Below are 19,347 nucleotides of genomic sequence, written 5' to 3' on the forward strand. Positions count from 1 at the left end.
ATAAAATTATTTTTGTTGCTACTTCATAACTGGAATTTTGCTACTATTGTGAAATGTAATGTAAATAGCTGTATTTTCTGATGGTCTTAGGGGACCCCTGTGAAAGGGGTCAAGACCCACAGATTAAGAACCAGCTGATCTACAAGCTCATCAGCTCTTAAATCTATAAGGATGCCAGCCATGGGCTGAAGGGACAGAACTCCAAGAAACAGCCTACTGTGTGGCTGGATTCTAAGGTCAAGGGTCTCAGGAAAGAAACCCAGGCAGACACTGTATCCTCTCCATGACTTAATGTGGAAGTCACATCGGATCACCTTTTTCCTGTTTGTGAGCCACACTTAAGGAGAGAGACACAGTCCATCTTTGGCAAAGGGGAGTCAAAACATTTTGAGAGCTATTTTGAAATGATTAGCTGGTGGCACAGGCCTATAATCCCATCTAGGGAAGCAGAGGCAGAGGAATGGACTCAAAGCCTGCCCGGGGAACAGAGTAAGATCAAGACCAGCCTTGACAATTTAGTGAGTGAGACCCTTGTGTCCAAGTCAGAAGTGAAACAGGCCTTGGATGTAGCCAGGGAAGAATGCTTGCCTAGCGTGTGCAAGGACATAGGTTTGTTCCCTAACTCTTCTAAGTAAATAAGTGAAAAAACTGCCATAGGTAAGAACTATATAGATTTTAACAAATGGGGCATTTAAGTTTGTTTGTACCCCATATTTCCTTTCCTCACCAAAACCAAGATGTTGAAGCTTGGGGGCAGGTGTGGACGCTGAAATACCACAGTCGCCTTTTGCTCTCGCAATGTTATTCTGTTCCCAGCCGGAGTATATGAGAAGGAAGAAGTTGCGTTCATTCGGGCTTCAGCCAACAGTACTGAGAGAAGAATTGAGTGCAGTCTGGAGGTGGGGGTGGGAGTGGGGGGTCCTTAGCTGAGTGTGGTGGCATGCACCTGTAATCCCCGCACTATGGAGGTAAAAGCAGGCTGATCTCTGTGAGTTCAAGGCCAGCCTGGTCTACAGAGTGAGTTCCAGGAGAGCCAAGGCTATGTAGAGAGGCTCTGTCCTCCCCACCCCCTTCCAAAAAAAAAAAAAAAAACCCAAAATGGGGGAGGAGGATCTCACCCTATAAATAAGGAGGAGCAATGGACATTATTAGGTGTAGTTGTTAGCATTCCACCAGTCAAATGTTAATGTAAGTTATTATATTATAATAAATGTTAAATGAGTTAGACCTGACACAGGCTACTTATAAAGAAAATAGCTTTATTCAGCTCATATTTGAGAGGTCTGTATTGGCTCCCTTCAATGAGGACTCTCTTTCTCTATCTCTGCTGCATGATATCAAGGTAAAGATTTGACTCTATAAAAGCTTATATCACTAAACAGGAAGTGAGAGGAAACAACCAGTTTCATAATCCCTTACAATGGTGATTCCGTCCCCCCCACCCCCGTGAGCTAAGGACCACTTGCCCATTAAAGGTTCGAACATCTCTCAAAATTGCCCAGACATTGAGCCTTTAACACATGAATCTCTGGAGGCAAGGGGTAAACAAGCCCTATCCAAACCAGCACACTAGATATTAAACATTCCTTTGGAAAAGTCCACTGGATATCAAAGTGGAAAACCACAGAACTGGGCAAAATGATTACCACGTGCACAGAATCCCTCTGATGTCAGGTGTTTGACTCTGGGCTCTGGAGTGAGAGCCGTTTTTCTTTTCCTTTTTTGTTTGTGTTGTGTTCGGTGTGTGTGTGTACAGTGTGTAGTGTTCAGTGTCTGGTGTTCACTGTGCACTGTGAGGTGTTCAGTGTGCAGTGTGTGGTGTGTAGTATGCAGTGTTCAGTGTGTGGTGTTCAGTATGCAGTGTGCACTATGAGGTGTTCAGTGTGTAGTTTTCAGAGTACAGTGTGAGGTGTTCAATGTGTGCTGTGCAGTGTAAGGTGTTCAGTGTGCAGTGTGTGGTGTTCAGTGTGGTGTGGATGTTCAGTGTGAGGTATGCAGTGTGCAGTGTGCAGTGAGGTGTGCAGTGTGGTATGCAGTGTGAGGTATGCAGTGTGCAGTGTGTGGTGTGCAATGTATGCTGTGCCGTGTACTGTGCAGTGTGGTGTGCAGTGTATGCTGTGCAGTGTATGCTGTGCAATATGTGTGCAGTGTGGTGTGCAGTGTGAGGTTGCAGTGTGTGCAATGTACTGTGCCGTGTGGTGTGCAGTGTATACTGTGCATTATATGCGTGCAGCGTGATATGCAGTGTGCTGTGCAGTATATGCTGTGCAGTATGCGTGCAGTGTGAGGTTGCAGTGTGTGCTGTGCAGTGTGTACTGTGCAGTGTGTGCTATGCAGAGTGTGCCATGCAGTGTTCAGTGCTGGTCCATGGAACATCTTCACCTTGTCTCTTAGTCTGGAGACACCAGCTTATCCCCATGAAGCTCAGCATTTGCCTGCTCAGTTTGTTCTTTTTCATGTTCTTCCCTTCTCTTTCTGAAGCTACGAAGACTCTGACCTTTCCAGGGAAACTTCTGGAACTTATTTGACATGGGAGGAGAGAACGAGAGAAGGAAAAGAAGAGCCAGGATGTGTGATAAGGGAGAGGTTTTCAAGCACTGTTTCTGAGCCTCACCACAGCTTGGCCATGTTGCTTTAGTTGCCTCCTACTGTACAGTGGAGCAAGATAAGACTGGAAAGGTGAAGCAGTGTATTGGTCAGGGTCTCCAGAAAGACAGAACCAGCAGGAGAAGGACACAGTCCAGCAAATCTGCTCTTAAGGTGGTGGGAGCTGGGAGGCCCAGAACCCCCAGGTCAGGCCAGGAGGCTGGACATTTGGGTGAGAGTTAATGTTGCAATCTTCATTCTGCTGCAATGGACAGAGGCTGGGGACTAAAGCTGAGCTTTTATGTTGCATTCTTTTTAAAATATATATATATATATATTCCAGACAGGGTTTCTCTGTGTGGTTTTGGTGCCTGTCCTGGATCTTGCTCTGTAGATCAGGCTGGCCTCAAACTCACAGAGATCTGCCTGGCTCTGCCTCCGGAGTGCTGAAGTTAAAGGCGTGAGCCACCATTGCCCGGCTTAAAAATATTTTGTTATGTTTATATGTATATATGGGTGTATGTGCTAAGGTCAGAGGGTAGCTCTCAGGAAGGGACTCTCTTATGCAAGTTCTGAGGACTGAACTCAGGTCATCGGGTTCTGTGACAAGCGCCTTAACCCACTGAGCCATCTCGCCTGCCCATTCATTCTGTTACAGTCTTGAAGAGAATCCCTCCAGGAACCTCAGTTTTTGCTCATCTTAAAGACCTTCAAATGGTTGGCTGAAGCCCTAGAGTAATTTCCCGAGTCTACCAATTGTGAATGGTGACCACATCTAAACTAGACCTGCACAGGAACATTTGGGCTGCCAGCCAAACACCCGGCACCACAGCCCAGGTCATTTGATACAGAATTAATGGCCATAAGTGAACAGGCCAAAATTTCACAGCTAGTAAATGGTAAGCCAGGACAGGAACCCACATTTCCCTGGAACCGAAAGCCAGACATAGTGAGCAAGCTGCAGTCCAGGGGAGTCCCCAGTAGTTGCCTCTGAGACTTTTGATAGAGAGGGTGAGCCAGGCAGTGGTGGCGCATGCCTTTAATCCCAGCACTCGGGAGGCAGAGGCAGGTGGGTCTCGGTGAGTTCAAGGCCAGCCTGGTCTACAGAGTGAAATCCAGGACAGGCACCAAAACTACAGGGAGAAACCCTGTCTCAAAAAAAACAAAGAACAAAAATAAAATAAAATAAAAAATAGAGAGGGCAGAACAGCACTGCCCAGACCGATCATCAGCTGGCAGCTCTTCGGAGTGTCCCTGCTCTGATGCCCACTAATTGCCTTTAAGCCCCAAGGATAGAGGGAGAGAGGGAGAGAAAGAGAAAGAAAGAGAGAGAGGTGCAGGCACCATGGGTAGTGTGGTTCAAAGACGCCAAGAGGAAATACAAATTAATATCATAATGATATAGAACACTACCCACCAAAATGTCTAAACATAAAAAGACTAAAAATACCAAGTGTTGGCAAGGCTGTGGAAAAAACTGGAAGTCTCAGAAATTGGCAGTGGAAGTGTCTGTTGGTACAACTACTTGGATATGCACCAGGAAGGACCGTTAGAGCAAAATACCTCCTGTATCACCCACCAATACAACCTCTGGGAATAACAAACTCAAGAGAACGAAGTTTAATAGTTCACAAAGGAATGTGCAGTTACTTAATTCAGACTTGCTCATACCTGAGAGCTGGCAACAGCCCAGTGTTCATCAGTAGACTTTAATTCAATGAAATATTACACCACAATAAAAAAGAACTAGCGTGCTATATACAGCATAATGAAACTCGTGTCTTTTGAGTAGCGAGTGGAGATTTGTGCATTTTACTGTACACATAACTCAAGAAAAAGCCAAAAGATGCTATCTTTTTTTCTTCTTGATTTTTGATACAGGGGGTCACTATGCAGCCTCAGTGTTTTCATTTTGGTTACTATTGCTGTGATGAAACACCACAACCAAAGACCAACAACAACTTGGCATACATATCCTGAATCCTTTGAGGGAAGCCATGGCAGGAACTCAAACAGATAGCAACCTGGAGGCAGGAGCTGATGCAGGGGCCGTGGAGGAGTACTGCTCACTAGCTTGCTCCTCGTGGCTTGCTCAGCCAGAGATTCTGTCATAGTTCTTCCTCAATGGCACTCCACCTTGTTTTTGTTGGTTGGTTGGTTTGTTTTGTGGTTGTTGCTGCTGTTGTTTTGAGGCAGGGTCTCTCACCGAATCGGAAGCTTACTGATTTCGGCAAGGTTTGCTGGCTGATGAGCCCCAGGGGATCTTTAGTCTCTACCCTCCAGCACTGGCATTACAAGAACATAGCACCACACCTGGCGTCTTACGTGGGTCCTGAGGATCCGAACTCAGATTCTCATCCTTGAGCAGCCAAAACTGTTTGCTCACCGAGCCATCCCTCCAGCCTCTGTGTTTTGCTTCGCTTTACATTAAACAAACAAAAAAATCAACTTTGAATAATAAGAAACTTGGAGGTTGTTTGTTGTGTTGGTGTTGCTGAGGAGCTGAGGCTGGGAAGGACCCCAGGCAAAGCGGTTTCTGTTGGGAGGGGTACACCTGCCCCCACCGGGCCATTGACTCTGCTGCCCTCCCCCCTTCAAAAAAGGAGACCCTGGGAAAGTGTTCCTTGCAGATAATCAGGGTTCGTTTCTGAGCTTGTGATCAAAAGGAGGTACATCTTGTAAAAAAAAGCTCTGTCGTTTTACTTAAAACAGAACTCTTTTCCCTTGTCTGATGTGTTGATTAGATTTCAGACAGGATTAGTGGGGTTGATGCCATTAAGTTAAAAAGTCATCTCCTCGGGAAACAGACCAGAAAGCCTGGATTCTATTTTCAAAAGCCTTAGATCCCATTAAGATGAAATATTGAAAGCCATGTGGATTTAGACTCAATGGGAGAACTCAGAACTCAGAGTACCAGGAGGCTCTGGTGAGCACCTGGATGGCGGGAGGGGAGGGGACAGTGGTAAAATGGGGACAGTGTACTTTGGCAGGGAGATCAGAGCATTCTCAGCAGCTCTCTTTCTCAAGAACAAGTGACCAATAAATCAAGCACTGCCCCTCTGCCAGGGAATGGCTGGATAAATTACAGAGCAGTGGCTCTATGAAATATCGTGTAACCATTAAAATGTCTAAATTAGAGCTACATCCATGGACTTGGATGGATTTCCATCAGGTATTGATTGGAAAAAGCAAGACACTTGTGCTTTTAAAGGATATATATATATATATATATATATATATATATATATATATATATATAATGATCCTCTTACCTAAAGCAATAACACTCCCACTGCTGAGTATGACAGCCCATAGGTACATTCACATGCCTTTGTATGAGCGTCTATATCAACTAAGAGAAACACAGAAACCTATGAGGTTGTTAATGCCAGTTATTCAGTGGGACTCGAGATTGAGATGGGGGATGATGAAGAGAAGTGGAACCAACTTTTAAAAAAGTCAACAGCAAAAGCAGATTGATACAAGTGCATCCGTGTGCTTGGGTGAAGATAGACAGGGTGTAGGGATTAAAGCAAGTCACTGTGTCTCTCATCTCCAGCCCTGTCACAGATATGGGACAGGACAGGGGGGGAAAAAAGGCTCTGTTTATTGGAGCTGGCACTTCCTTTGGGAAACAAGGCAATCCCCTGCAGGGCTCGGAGAGTGAATCAACAGACTCAACATTCTACTTCCCTGCCTCCTGAGTTGCTACCACTCTGTCCTGCTGTTTGCTGAGAGCATGTCCTCAGCCCACACTAGCAGCAGGTATGGTCACTACTGTTGAGGGGTCTATCTCAGAGTGGAGGAAGCGATACCATTGGAGACGAACACACAGACATGTAAGTAAACAGTTAACAGACGAGATTAAATAAACCAAAGCTTGGACAGAAAGAGAAACAATCGGAGATTCTGCTACTATATTCTCTGTAGCCCGTGCAGGCAGACTCTGAGTCTAAAAAGGAGCAGTCGCCAAAGGGCCAAGTGACTTAGCTGAGACAGAGATCGGAAGTCGGTTTAGTGTCTGCCATGGCAAAGCCAAGGCCCCCCTCCCTGCGCATGTCTGACAAACTCCTTTTTGAACAGGTGCGATGTTTTGTGAGGATCTGAGGACACAAGGTGAGTTGGATCTGGATCCCCAGTCTTGTGCTTGTAACAAGAACAAAGAACACCAGGAGAGCAGTGGAGTGTGGTCCTGGGATGATTTGGAAGGTCCCCAAGCTGGAGATGGCAGGAAAGGAAAGGGACTGGAATCCCTTCCTTCAGGGAAAAGAGCCCTGGGCTGTCTTCCGGTCAGTATCGGCAAGATGTGTGAGCTCCAGAGGTCAAGAAAATGCACCACAAGGCAGGCAGGGGGGATGGGTTCACTGGACAAATCGTTTGCTGTGTGAGCATGAGGCCCTGAGTTCAGATCCCCAACATCCACTTAAAAAGTTGGGCGTGGGGGTGTGCACCTATAACCCTACCCCCGGGATGGGCAGAGACAGGTAGAGCCCTGGAGCTCCAGCTTGCTGGTCAACCCAGATGAATAATACTCATGAGCCACATTCAGTGAGAAATTCTGTCTGAAGGAAACCAAGATGGGCAAATGATTGGGGAAAACATCCTAACCTTCACATGTGCCCACGTGAGCAAGTACACCAGAAGACAAAACACACACACACACACACACACACACACACACACACACACACACACACACACACGCACGCGTGTCTCTCATTCATTTCACACAGCATGACAGCGCTGCATCCACCCCATTGCCTTTTATCTTCTTAAACACGATGTGCTTTGAACGTGCACGAGCATGTGCCAATTTGCACGCAGGTATTTATGGCAATGTTATTGGTAATTGTCAAAGCCTGGAAGCAACCAAGTCGTTTAAGTAGGTACATGGATAAACTCCGGTTCAGGCACACACTGGGATATTATTCAGCACCAAAGATACAAACTACTAATGCCTGAAAAGACACGGGAATATTGAACCTCTATAGAAAGGGAAAGAAACCTTGTAAGATCCTGAAGGTGGACATCTAGGAAAAGATCAAACTGTGGAGCACAGAGGAATTTCAGACTATAAAATTGCTCTGTTTTGTCTTGTGGCACTGAGGCAAACACGGAGCTATTCTGTTTGATACTGGAATGGCAGACACATGTCATTATTTATTTGATGAATGACAGGGCATTTGTAAACAGTAACATAGAAATAGTACCTTATAAATACAGGCAGTGTTTTTTCTTTTATTTTTCTTTTTTTTTTTAGTGCCTCTATTTTTTAAGTTGACATTTAAAAGCAAGACAGCATCACGAATTTATATCCGAGTGAATATTCTTATTTAGACTAGGAATACGAGAAAGTTCACCAAACAAAAATATTTTTGCAGCCCTCAAAAATATTTATTTCCAGGCAGCCACATATTTGTTTTTTTATGGTGCTGGTGTCATTCTGAAGGTCAAAGGATGGTCTGCAGGCACAGAAAGTCAAAACAGAGTTTAAAGAGGCAGGGGCAGAGATAGTTCAGTCAGTAAAATGCTTGCCTTGTTATTGGTTTTGCTTTTTTTTTGGGGGGGGAGCACAGGGGCCTTTGTGTTTATGTTTTACCTGAGTCTCCCAAACTGAATGACAAGTCGTCCCCCATGGGTTCTCTTCATCTCTTTCGGGGACATCAAGGTCCCTACTTTTGTTTCATTCTTGTTGTACCGCCATGATGGTACCCCACCCTCTCTTCCTCCTCCTAGTCATCTTCGGAGCCCACCACAGACCCCGCCTTTGCCCCATACCCTCTTCCACTGGTCCTCATCAGAATCTCTTCCTTTCATTGCCTGTGACACCCAGTGTAGTCCATGTCACCAATTCTGGCTCTTCATCCTGTGTTCTTCACCTCATCGGGCTTTAATTATGCCATCTCCAAACGGGAGTGGGAAAGGTCTGGCTGGATTGTAGAGTGTTTCCTTCTGGGCCTGTCTCCCCAGGTGTCAACTCGAAAAGGGTCTGGAAGCCCCTAGGAGATGAGCCTCTGGTTTGGCCTGTGAGGGACTCTCTTGATTAGGTGAATTGAAATGGGACGATTCACCCTAAAAGTAGCAACACCATTCCCTAGGCATGGTTCCTGGTCTACACATAAAGAAGGAAGCCAGCTGAGCACCAGCTTTCATCCTGCTCTGCTTCCTGACTGCAGATACAACAATGGCCAGACACCTTCCTGCTTTCGCGCCATGCACACCCCACACCCCCAGCTGCTGCTGTTGTGGTCCCCACTTTGATGGAATGAACCCCTAGAACAGTGAGCCCAAATAAACCTTTCTCCCTTAATCGCTTTCTCCCCTTAAATCGTTGAAGTATTTTTATAACAGCATCAGGAAAACAACCAAGGCACCAGGTGTAGACACTAGGTATAGACACTGGGTGTAAACATCAGGTATAAACACCAGGTGTAGACACTGGGTGTGAGTCCACACAAAGCAATGCGTGCTGAGGAGGAGCTACCCTGAGCATCAGGGTTTAGCGTTTTTCTTTTTTACTGTGTGCTCAGGCAGAGAGTCAGCTGGAAATGCTTAAAGGTATATGCCAAAGCCCTACCACATATCAGAGACAGTGCCATGAGAATGGCCAGTTCACATATATGAAGAAATGGATTAAGCCCTAAGGGAACTCTCACCATCCATTACTAAGGAAAAGTCCCCTTTGTTCCAAGCAATGGCCTAGAGGTTTGTGTTGCTCAGAGCTCTCATGTGTTAAACCTTAATCACTGGTGTGATAGGGTCAGGAAGTGGAGCTTTGGAGAGGTGGTTAGCTCTCTGCTGTCATGAGGGGGCATCAGTATCCTAATTAAAGAGATTCCAAAGACGTGGGGAGATAAAGCCGGAAGGCGCCATCATGAACCAGGAAGTGGGCGAGCCCTTACTAGGTGCTGACTCTGCTGGCGACTTGACCGTGGACTTCCCGGCCTCCAGAAGTGTAAGAAGGATTTGTCTATTATTCATTGGTCACTCAGACTGGAACTTCATGATAGCAGCCAAAGAGACTCGGACGACTCATTCTCAGGCACTGTGCCATTTACCTCTGAATTGTCTCACACTAGCTCTTGAGAGATGGTTTATTCAAATCAGGGTCTAACAGGGTCCAAACACTGTATTCCATTGTTCTGTTTGTAACGTAGCAAGATACATCCTTTCTTTTTTTCCTCTGTCTTTATCTGAAAGGAACTGGGACAGTCATCCTACAGAAGAACAGGTGACTTGGAATGTCCAAGACTGAAAGGGTGGGGCTTTGGGGTGCTGTCATGGAAGACAGCTGGGCTTTGTAGAGTATCTTGGAATGAAAACCTACCTCTTCTTGCCCGCTGTCACTGGGCCCTCACTTTGATCAGAAAGAAAGGAACTCCTATGAGTGATTCAGACTCACACCGTTGTGAGAGTGTGTTAACCAGTCTCCATACTGTGGCAGTCCCCATGCCCGGTACATAGGTCTTCGGGGTCAGGAGTTGGGAAGGAAAGATGGGTGAGAAACAAGAACAGACAAGACTCCATGAAGACAGATGAGCATCCCGAAGACCAATTTGAAACACCTGTTTGTCTCACTGTCCTTCAGTGACCGGCAGGATTAGTCGGTACTCACAGAACCCAGTACAACCTGGCCCAGGATTAGAAGTAATGAAGCGCCAAGGCTGTGGACTCAGGCAAGACAGAAGAGCAGCAGCATGCCTGGGCCTATGGCAACCTTTGGAGCTTAAACATGGTGGCTGTGTCAAAGTCTCTCTGTGGCCAGTCGGAACCTGGGACCGTACAGGGGAAAATTCCTTCATGTTTTTGGCTAAGTGAGATTAGCATAATAAACAGCCACTAAACATTATTACCCCAACCCTCGTGGTGCTAGGGACTGAACACAGCCTGGCCAGCTCTGTACACTGGGCCTCATCCCCAGCCTTAACCTAGCATTCTGAGGATGACCTTCATAGGAATGTGGCCAAGCTAATAGACAGTCATCCCCATTTATCATAGGGAATATGTTCTAAGACAATCTTAGGATGCCCAAAGCTTCAAATTATAGCAAACCCTGTAGTGTGATGCCTTTTAATATTTATCATGTAGTGTGGTCATGGTGTTTGTAGTTTGAGGTGTGATAGCAAAACTATCACGGATTTCTTTTTATCTTCTTTAAATTTCACGGTGAGAAGATTCATCTGTATCACAGATCTTAACAACTTCATCCAGCATATTTTTTTAAGTCAACAACTTGCTACATTTTGCATAAAGGATACACTTGATGACTTCTCTTGGGCATCTCTGGATTGCCAGAATCACCACACTTGACCCTTGGGGTCATTGTTTAGAAAATTAAGGATTGCTTGAACATCAGCACTGATACCAAGAAGGTATCAGTCACTCATAGGCAGGTGGCATGGGAGGCAGATACATTAGGCAAGGAGATTTCTGCTCACTTTCGGCATGACAGAGCTGGATAGCACAATATTTCCTCGTGCTAGCCAGAACGGTGTGTAATTCAAAACATTTCTTTCTGGAATTTTCCATTTGACATGTTCGAGTCATGGTTAGCCATGGATGACCGAATCCATGGAAAGCAAAACTGTAGAGTAGCTCACAGGTGTGGGCTGTGGTTAGTTCAAGGCCCCCTCCGTTCAAATTCCTGCTTCCTTTGCCCCGAGGGCCTGCAATGACATGGTACAAATGGATGCTGTCAGGTGTGCCAGAGCTGTCTCCATCAGACATAAGTCACTTGGAGAATGAGCTCCTCTTCCCAGCAGGAACCTGGCCTGCATCCCTGTGACAAGAGAATGGAGCCAAGCAAGTGTATAGACATCTGAGCCTTCTTCAAACAAAACTGGGAACAAGAATCCTGGGGTGGCTTTCTCACAGGTAGCAGAAATACAGCCCCCCCATTCCACTTCCCAACATGTTTTAGGATTTCTGCTCACCTTAGAGTATGGAAAGATACCAATAATATGGGGGCTGGAGAGATAGCTCTGCAGTTAAGAGCGCTTGTTTTTGCAGAAGACCCTGGTTCAATTCCCAGCACCCACATGGTGGCTTATGACCATTATGACTCCAGTTCCTGAGAATCCTATGTCCTCTTCTGACCTCAATGAGCACCAGATATGCATGTGGTACACAGGCATGCATGCAGGCAAAACACTCATACATGTAAAATAAAATCAATCATTCAAAAAAAAAAAACCCAAAAATAACAGTAATAACAGACACTTAGATTGTGTTTGGTGTGTGCCGAGTACTATTAATATCTTACCAATGTATTGTCACTTAAGCTTATGTAGTAGTTTAAGTGGCATGCTAGTGCTAAGGAGTCCTGGGAGGATCAAAAAGGGGAAAGTGAGTTCAACAAGAAAAACTAATACTGTTAATATAAATTATCCCAGACATTTTTCAAGATCCCACAAAATCACATTTTATAGAAGCCCCTCAATGTCTACTTTCATGGAAACAGTAGTTTCACTAAACACTAGTATTACACAATTCAGGGCTGGGAGATCACTCATCAAGTGAATGAAGCCTGATGACCTGAGGTGGATCCTTTTACACAGTGTAAAGAAGAGAACCAGTCCCAAAAGTTGTCCTCTGACCTCTGTGCCATGGCACACACATGAGCACGTATATGTACACACACACACACACACACACACACACACACACACACACACACACACGAGGTGGGGGAGAGAAAATAAGAAATAAAGAATATTACATACACTTCAAATGCTTTGAGCCTCTCTCATCAAGAAGACTCGATGTCTCACATCTAGAACTGGGGACTAACTACCCCGTGACTTGCTTTGGAATGGGCAGAAAGTGACCCATTGCCAGTGCTGAGCCCAGGACTCAAGAAACACAGAATCGCTCTTAGAATCTAACCCTGTTGTCATGGCCCAAGCCTAAAGAAGGGAGGCCAGGTGGAGGGAGGCCTCAGACCAAACCAGCTGAGGCGCTAGAAAAGTGTGGCCAGGAGAAAAGAGCCAAGCATAGCTCAGTCAGGTCCAGAGTTAACTGAACAAATTGTTGTTTTTAGTCATTTGATTGTGGGGTAGTTTGTTATGAAGCAAAATTGGATGCAGAAGGAGAAGGTAAAAACTAGATTTTTTTTTTTTTTGAGTCAGGGTCCTGCTGTGTAGCTCAGGCTAGCCACAAACTAGAAATCCTCCTGTCTTGGTCTAAGTACTAGGATTGCAGGCATGTACCACCACACCTCACTAAAGCTTTATTTCTATCTTTCGGTGTGCATGTGCATGTGCGCATATCCATGAGCATCCACGTGTGCACACAGAAGCCAGAGGGCAATGTTGGCATGGATATCAAGTTTCTCTCCACGGTTGCTTTCCACCTTTATTTTTGAGACAGGGTCTCTCACTGAACCTGCAGCTCATGAATTTGCCTAGGCTGCCTGGCCAACATGCTTCAAAGAGCTTGCATACCCCTCCCCGACCCATGGCCCACCCCCATGCTGGAGTTCTAGAAGCACACCTACAAGCCTGAGTTCTTTATGTGGATGCTGGGAATCCACACCCGGGTCCTGTAACACGAATCTCAAATGCCCTTATAATATAAATCCTGGAGCCAGATATTGGGGTGAATGCTGAAAGATCAGAGAGACAAAGGAACAAGTCACTGCCACATCTCACCTCTAGGACTCCTCAGCCTGAAAAAAAAAAAACAAAAACAAAAACAAAAACAAAAACAAAACAAACTTTAGTTCCTCTCTCCTCACACCTTATATACATTTCTCTGCCCCGCCATATCACTTCCTTTCTAGTGATGGGATTAAACGTGTATGATTCCCAAATCCTGGGATTAAAGATGTGTGCCACCACTGCCTGGCCTCTATGTTTAATTTGGTGGCTTGTTCTGTCCTCCAATCTTCAAGCAAATTTTATTAGGGTACACAATATCTCACCACAGGGTTCTCATGCTTGCATGCCACATTCCCCTAGGCCCTGAAGCTGTAATTTTGTTTTTGTTTTTTTTGAGGCAGGTTTTCACCTGGTCTACTATGTAGACCAGGCTGTCCTCCAACTCACAGAGATCCACCTGACCCTGCATCCCAAGTGCTGGGATTAAAGGCGGGCACCACTGCTCTCCGCTTAAAGCTGTATTTTTAAATCTACCTAATGCTTTGGTCTCTTATTTTTTTTTCCCAGGGGCTCCTTCTGTCGATTTTTTTTTTTTTTTGAACTCAGGGCCTTCCACATGCTAGGCAGACATTCTACTTCTGAGCTATATCCCCAATCCTAAACCTCTTCCTGCACACCAATGGAGTCGCCTCTGACCGGTCATGATGGATAGGATTTAAGGAGTACCATTTTAGACAAATAGATTCCCTCTTTTAACAAATACATTTTTTTATTCTGAGAGGAAATCATGGTGAATAGAAAAATTAAATAAAAATAAAGAAGCAAAACCCACAAATAATCCACAAGAGGTATAGTTCACATTTATAGTTTTTTTTAGAATGTTTTCCATTATGTATTATAGGTATAATATATAAACATAAGTATTCCACTGTTTCTCTTTATATGATCCTTTCTCATATATTCTTGGTCATCAAACATCACAAGCGCAACTTCTAAGGGGTATAACTGTCCATCATAAATGCATGTCATTACTGAACTGTCCTTTACTGGTAAACATTTATGCAGTTCCAGTTTTTTGCTATCATAAGTAGCCAAGATTTGAGTACCAATATATCTTTGCCCATATCCCGGAATAGAACACCAGGAATACAGACTCACTGGGTTAAGCACGGTGAATATTTAGCTCTTTATGGTATATAAAAACCGTTATCCAACCATCTAGGAAGAATGGCTATAGGAAGTGTGTATTTATACACTTGACATTGAAGCCAATAAGGACACGGATTCTGTTATACTGGGATGACGTCAGAAGTGAGCAGTTGCTGGTTAGCATGTGAGATGCTGCAGCCATGAAGGTGTGAGTCTGGGCATCCCGTTCCATCCAGGGTCTGCAGCTCACGGCTCATCCATGAATTGCTTGAAGACGCCTCTGGATCTTCAACCGTGTTCTTTAAACAGGAGAGCCAGGGAGAAGACCGCGAGCATGGCTCAGGATCTCTTTGCTCTCCGCCTGTTTTCCCAGCACCTTCTCACAGGGGTTTGCTCTCCCTCCAGCTGGGAGACCTGCCAGGTGCTGAGGAACCGATGTTCCCAAGGCCAGTACATCTGATTTTTTGTTCTTGGCTGCAATTCAGAGAAGGGAAGAGGAAACCAGAGCTGGGCCAAGGTGAGTCTGTCTCGATGCCGTCCTTGGGCTGAGTGGATAAGGTGTGAGAAGCCGAGGCCAAGGATGACGGTGAGGGACTTCATGAACTTGGTGGACAGCAAAACTCTGAGGTAAACGACAGACTCAGGAAACCTGTTGGAGACACCCTTCAGCCCCAGGCCTCAGTCCTGACCTGAGGGAGGCCAGTCTCTTCTAGGGCCAACAAATGGCACAGACCTAAACCTCCACAGTGTACGTTATCATCGAGGTCATAAAAGAAGACAGAGTTAGAACCCACTGGGATGTTCTCTGCGTGCCGGGAACCTTATTGATATTTTCACTTTTCAAAATGAACAAGCCACCACGGGAAACAAAAGGTTTTGCTTAAGGTTACAGGGCTAATTAATTCAAGTTGGGACTAAAATTGAGTGCTTTTCGATTTTCTGGGAACTGAGGCAGATTCATCCGGTAGATCACTAACCTTGGACTCCGTCCAGGCTCTTTGCTGCGGATGAATTCCTAGAACTTGGGCACGGTTACTCATCTCTCTGAGTTTCGGCTTCTTCTGTGAAGCGGACCCCACCGCCCGCCTCGCAGGGTCCTGTCAGAGAGCCCGCAAGGGGACTAGTGTCCTTCTCGACGACGTCCAGGAGGACCTCACTAGAGCCAGTTGGGACACCCGCCAATGTTTTTTTGCTTCTGTTACTTCTTCTGAGAGCCGTGGGAAGGAAACCCCTCCAGGTCTCCATCTCAAGGATTTCAGAGGGAGACCTCAGTGTCTGGACTGAATCCCGTCTCACCCTAACCCTGCCCACCATGACTGGTTCTGCCTTGACATGCTGGCTGCCCGACTCCTGCCCCAGAATGATTTCTCTCTGAGAAACAACCTGTCGGGAACACTAGCAAGAAGACTCAACACTCTTCCAGCGTTTCCTGGGACCTCGATAAACCCAGTCCTCGGCTAGACGAAGGGTGACGCCATGGTGGCACAGGCCCGGCTCAGACCTGGCAGAGCAGTAACTGTACAATGTGTCCTGTACCCGGGTGCCAGCTGATCCTGCCTTGGCGGAAAACTATCTGGGGAGCAGCAGGGTCCCCCTTGGCTCGCCTTGCTGGCCCTCAGGCCCTTTCTGGCGCACCCCAGGTTCCTCTCAGGGGGTGACTGAGCACACCTCCTGAATCACTCCACCCTGGCGTTTCCTTTAAAGGCTGTAGACTGAGCACAGCCACCTCAAACGGGACCACGGAGGACTGACTAGCCAAGCCAACCAGAGCCGCTTCCCAGCCTGCCTGGGAAACATGTCGTTTTCTATTTGCAGAATCACGGATGTTGACTTTTGATCTTTCTTTCTCCCTCGGGGCCTCAAATCAGTGGCGACGGGCTATTTTGTTTCTTTCTTACTTTTCCCTACAAAGAGAAAATGTCAGGAGGAAGAAAGGTTTTGAAAAAAAAAAAAAATGCAAGAGTTACAGATCAGCTACCAGCTCAAGAAAGGAGATTCTCGGGAGTGGGAGACCCTGGCAATCACGTGATCCTACAGTGGCTGGGTTAGGCAGTTTCTGAGGTAATACTTCTTAACCTTTAGGGTGTTTGTAAATCAGGGTGATCTTTTAAAAATAATTGATCAATTTATTACAAAACATATATATGTGTGTGTGTATGTGCATATATATATATGGACTAATTGTATCTGGAACTTTGTAATAAATTTTATATATGGGAGCTTAAGAAAACTGTTATTATCAAATCCATTTTGTGTTCTGTAGTTTCTTTTGTAGTATTTTTGATTTGTTTGACACCTTTGCACATGCATACAACAATTGTGAACATTTTCACCCACTTATCCACCCTTCCCCTCCTTCTCTCCACACTCCCTTCCCGATTCGTCTCCCTCTGATTGTCTTGTCTTTGTTCCGCTCTTGTGCAGAAAGCCAGAGTGTCTGTGTGTTTTTACAATTACATTAGCCATGTCATGCCCAGAAGACGCCATACCATCCGACCCCTTCCTATTCTCCGGCTGTTACAACCTTCCCACCCTGTTTTCCATGGTCCTGTTACCCAGGGATCTTGTGATCATGCAACTCAGACCCGGTATCTAATGAGTGCCAGCACAAGGGCCACACTGCTCCTCTGGGTCACACTCGGAGGTCCTTCCTTGCCTTGACCTCCCCTGGTCTTGTAGCAGTGGGATCTCTAAATCGTCCCTAGCACCATTACACAGTTGGGTGTTTACAGGTAAGGTGCTGGCCAAGCCATTACCAGACACTGTAATCTAATTAAAACTCACACGTAGATTTACATCCCTCCTGTTCCACTTAAGCAGAGATTTTCTGATACATACACACTCCAAAAAAGGTGTTGGATAACAGTGACTTCTAACAAATGATGAGCTCTTTCTGAACTCTTGGGTGATTTCTTTCTTTTCTTTAATTATAAGTTTTGAAATCATAACATAGTTATGCTCAGTCTATAGACTGACACTTGTATGTATGTTTTCAAGGCTGACCACTTAGTACTGAATAACCAGTTGGTGTGCTCTTCCCTGGGAAGACTATTTCTCTATTTATCCAGCTTTCAGCATTCCTTAGTTGCCTGTTGGTCTCTGTATAGTGTAGAAGCCTCATGGTCTTCCCCTTCTACATTAGTATACCTATTAAGTCCGGCTCAACAAGTGGGGAATTGAGGCTGGTACTGGATACCTTGCCAACTGCCTGGGGCTAGTGAAGTCATGTTGGAAAAGAACCTAGAACCACCACTTTACCAAACCAGTATGATCCCTGGCTACACTCTAAATATTTATCCTTACGCCACCCACAGATAAGGGTAATTCTCAACCCTCACCAAGGAAATGTCTCTTTGCCACAGACAGAGACCGCTACAGAAAAATCCCAGCCGATCAAAACCCAGAGTTGTGGAGCCCATTCCCAGTGGATACATCTACAACACATCCCTGCACCTAGGACTCAGGGAACATTGTAGAAAAGACTCTAAGAGCCAGAGGATCAAGAAGTTTATTCTGAGACTGTGTCTTCTAGAAATGTTAGAGAAGCTACACCCTCGGAGTCTCGGCAACATGGCTGCCTAAACATGAGCTGAACAAGGTTGACGTCAATAGATGTACTCACCTGGGTGATTTCTTGATGCAAGGAATGATAAACCTGCCAATGGCAGAGGAGTCCCTTTATAAAAACTTCAGGCTCCAGTCAGCTTCGTCTGCCCCTCCCCCGACCCCTACTTTTTGAGACTTTTCCAGCTTCCAGCTCCTGGCCCATGTTCTCAGCACCTCCCTCATTTGAAGTCCTAGCCCATGCAGACTCACCTGCTCCTGAGGACCTACCTGTTCTCTTTCTTGTTGCTTTGGTGGAATGCCAGACAAAAGCAACTTGAGGAAGGGTTTGTTTGGGCTCCAACTTGACACAAGTTGGAGGTCGCACAGCATCCGCAGTCAGGAAGCAGAGGAAAAGCAATACTGGCACTCAGCTCAATTTCTCCTTTTTGTCTAGTCGGGGACCCCAGCACTTAGAATGGTGCCATTCATATTTAAGGCTCATCTTCCCACTTCAATGAACTTAATCTCGAATGTCCCCACCACCTCCACCACACACACACAGAGACATGCACAGAAGTTTGACTCTTAGGAAATTCTAGATACTAGCAAGTTGACAATCAAGATTAGCCATCACAGATGCAGATGCGGTTCTGAGTCTTCGTGCTGCAGAGGTGTCTGTTGGCAGGGCTGACATTCACACCCAGTGGGAGTGACTGAGAGCAGCTGGCAGACACTTGATTGGAAGATGGGAGTCTGCTATTTCCAAAGCAACACCACAGTGGGGGAATTCATGAAGAAATATGTTTTTTTTTTAAAGTTTATTGTTTGGGAATTTCACACACACACACACACACACACACACACACACACACACACACACACACAAACAGGGTTTCTCTGTATAGCTTTTGGAGCCTGTCCTAGAACCTACTTTGTAGACCAGGATGACCTTGAACTCACAGAGATCTGCCTGCCTCTGTCTCCCAAGTGCTGGGATCAAAGGTGTGGGGCATCACTGCCAGCAACAGTATATTTTTTTAAAAGATTTATTTAGTATGTACACAGTGTTCTGCCTGCATGTATGCCTGCACACCAGAACTGGGCACCAGATCTCAATATAGATGGTTGTGAGCCATCATGTGGTGGCTGGGAATTGAACTTGGGACCTCTGGAAGAGCAGCCAGTGCTCTTAACCTCTGAGCCATCTCTCCAGCCCCATACAGTATATTTTATCATATTCTTTCCCATCCTCTAACATCTTCAGAGAGAATATCTTAATAAGTGCAGAATCAGGCAGTCCCCAACGTAGATTCACCTGCCGAAGAGTGAAGTAGACAGATTTGGAGAGAACACAGCACATACTTTGAGCTGGCCCCTTGATGTCACATTCGGGCTCTGCAGGTGTGGTGTGCCCTGCCACAAAGGGAGGCTTCCTAAGGATGCAAGGTGAGGTGGGGCCAGAGTATCA

The 19,347-nt window shown here is 45.8% G+C and overlaps 1 long non-coding RNA gene across 1 annotated transcript; it reads left to right on the top strand.

Annotated features, from left to right (window-relative positions):
- Positions 1–5,864: 5,864 nt before the first annotated feature.
- LOC143270075 (uncharacterized) lies at positions 5,865–8,896 on the top strand. The gene is made up of 2 exons (XR_013046971.1): positions 5,865–6,702; positions 8,685–8,896. It is a non-coding gene; the product is annotated as an uncharacterized LOC143270075 (long non-coding RNA).
- The last annotated feature ends 10,451 nt before the right edge of the window (positions 8,897–19,347 follow it).

Source organism: Peromyscus maniculatus, chromosome 22, assembly GCF_049852395.1.
Source record: "Peromyscus maniculatus bairdii isolate BWxNUB_F1_BW_parent chromosome 22, HU_Pman_BW_mat_3.1, whole genome shotgun sequence".
Classification (NCBI taxonomy): domain Eukaryota; kingdom Metazoa; phylum Chordata; class Mammalia; order Rodentia; family Cricetidae; genus Peromyscus; species Peromyscus maniculatus.